Raw genomic sequence first — 3,033 nt, forward strand, 5'->3', positions numbered from 1 at the left:
ATTCTTTTAGAAAACATAACTCAGGAGAGGTTTAAAGGGAAGTTAAAAAGATGCTAAAATCCCCAAGGATTTTATTTTCTCTCATTAGATAGTTACTTATTTAGGCAAATAAACTGATATAAATTGAATGAAGAAAAAGAAGCAATTAAATATTATATAACACATTGTACAATATTTTCCTGTATGTGGACCATGTTATAAATTATAAATAAAATAAGAAGTACACTATTGGAATATATAATTCTGTTCTTTTTATCATCAGTAGTAATCATAAGCCTCTAAAAAAGAAAGCTATTTAGTAAGAAAACAGACTTGATGTTTCAAACTTATCTTAATTGGTTATTTTAGATTTAATTAAAAGTTGTTTAGCCCACCTTAAACACAGCTAAAAGTGCAATTGTACCTACGATTGTAGATATGTAAAATATATGCATGGACTGAATAGAAGTGGTGATTCTAGGTACCCTTATCCTGTCCTTAATTTTTCACTAGCAATTTGTTCAAAACATTGCTAATTTCACTTGGGGTTTATTCTTTATGCCATGAATTATTAGAGATTTGTTTAATTTCCACATATATGATGATTGTCTAGCTATCTTTTGGAGTGGGAAATGGCAATCCACTCCATTATTCTTGCCTGTAAAATTCCATCTACAGAGGAGCCTGGTGGGTTACAGTTCATGGGGTTGCAAAGAGTTGGACACCACTGAGCATGCGCACGTGCGCGCGCGCGCGCACACACACACACACACACACACACATCTATCTTTTATTAAAGACAAGTAACATAAATTTCACAACCTTAACCATTTTTAAACATGTAGTACAGTAGTGTTAAATATATGCATGTTGTTGTACAACAAATCTCTAGAACGTTTTCACCTGGTAAAATTGAAACTACACCCACTGGACATCTTCTCTTTCCTTTCCTACCCCCAGTCCCTGACAACCAATGTCCTATGTTTTCTTTCTGTAAGTTTGTGTACTTTAGACAGCTCATGTAAGTGGAATCATACAGCATTTATCTTCTTGTGACTGGCTTATTCCATGTAATACAATGTCCTCAAGGCTCATCCATGTTACTGCATATGATAGAATTTCCTTCTTTTGTAAGGCTGAATAAAATTCTATCATATGTATACACCAATTTTCGTTATCTGTTCATCTGTCAATGAACATTTAGGTTGTTTCCACATCTCAGTTACTGCAAATCATGCTGCAATGAATGCAGGAGCGTGAACTTCTCTTTAAGATCCTGCTTTCAATTATTTTGGATATATATCCAAAGGGAGGATTGCTGGGTCATATGGGAGTTCTATTTTCATATTTTGAGGCAATTCTACACTTTTTTACATAACTGCTGTACCATTTTACATTCCCGAGTACACAAAGAGTATAATTTCTTTGCATCTTCACCAACACTTGGTACTTTTTTGTTTTTCTATTTTTTTTTTTTTTTGATAGAGGCTATCCTAATGTTTTTGTGAATTGGTATCACGTTGTAGTTTTTTTTATTTCCACACCCTTGATAATAGTGATGATGAGAATTTTTTTCATCTGTCTGCCATTTGTAGATGTTGGAGAGATGTTTATTCCTTTGCCCATATTTTAACTGGATTATTCTTGTTGTTCTTGTTAAGCTGCAGGTGTTTTTATATATTCTGCATACTATGATGACTGGCAAATATTTCCCCTATTTTGTATGTATTTTATTGACTGATTCCATTGCTGTGCAGAAGTTTTTACGTTTGATGTCCTATTTGTTTCGTATTCTTGCTTTTACTGCCTATGCTTTTGGTATGACATCCAAGAAATCACTGCCAGATGCAATGTCATAAAGTTTTCCCCCTATATTTATTTCTAGGACTTTTACAGTTTCAGGCCTTATGTTTTGGCATTTAATCCAATTGAGTTAATTTTTGTACATGGTAAAAGGTAAGGGTCTAAATTTATTCCTTGGCATATAGAGATCCAGTTTTCCTAGCACCATGAAAATAGCATGAGTAGCCTTGAGTACTGAGTAGCCTTGGCATTCTTGTTGAAAGTCATTTGACCATGTATATGAAGGTCCATTTCTGGATGCTCTATTCTGTTCCATTGACCTACATGTCTGTTTTTATGCCAGTACCATAACGTTTCAATTACTGTAGTTTTGCAATATGTTTTGAAACCAGGAAGTGTAATGCCTCTAGCATCGTTCAGCATTCTCAAGACTGCTTTGACAATTGGAGTTCTTTAAGATTCCATATGAATAATATTTTTTATTTCTGAAAAATCAGTGCCATTTGGATTTTGATAGGAATTGCACTGAATCTGTGGATTCCTCTGAACAGTATGGATAATTTAACAATATTAAGTCTTCTAACCTATGAACATGGGCTGTCTTTTCATTTATTTGTATCTTTTTTTTTTCAGCAATGTTTTGTAGTCTACCATCTACTTATTAAACTTGCTCTTAAATAATTTTTTTTTGAGGATACTGTAAATGGGACTGATTTCTTAATTTTCATTTCAGATTTTTTATTGTTGGTGTACAAAATTGCTACAGCAGTGTTTTGCATGTTGATTTGTATACTGACATTTTATTGAACTTGTGCATTAATTTTAACAATACTTTTGTAGAATTCTTAGGGTTTTCTGCATATAAGACCATGTTACCTAGCAACTGAGAAAATTTTACTTCCTCCTTTCTGATTTGGATGCCTTTACTTCTTCTTCTTGACTAACTGCTCTGATTAGGACTTCTAGTACCATGTTGAATAGAAGCAGTGAGAAGGCACCCTTGCCTTTTTCCTAATCTTAGGGGGGAAAGCTTTCAGTTTTTTTTATCACTGAGTATAAAGATAGCTGTGGGTTTTCACCTATGGTTTTCATCATGTTGAGGTAATTTCCTTCTCTTCCTAGTTTGTTGAGTGCCTTCATCATGAAAAGCTGTTGAATTTTGTCAAATGTTTTTTCTGCATCAATTAAGACAATCATGTGGTTTTTGTCTTTCATTCTCTTAATGTGGTATGTTATATTGATGGACTTTCA

This window comes from Bubalus kerabau, chromosome 10, assembly GCF_029407905.1.
Source record: "Bubalus kerabau isolate K-KA32 ecotype Philippines breed swamp buffalo chromosome 10, PCC_UOA_SB_1v2, whole genome shotgun sequence".
Classification (NCBI taxonomy): domain Eukaryota; kingdom Metazoa; phylum Chordata; class Mammalia; order Artiodactyla; family Bovidae; genus Bubalus; species Bubalus kerabau.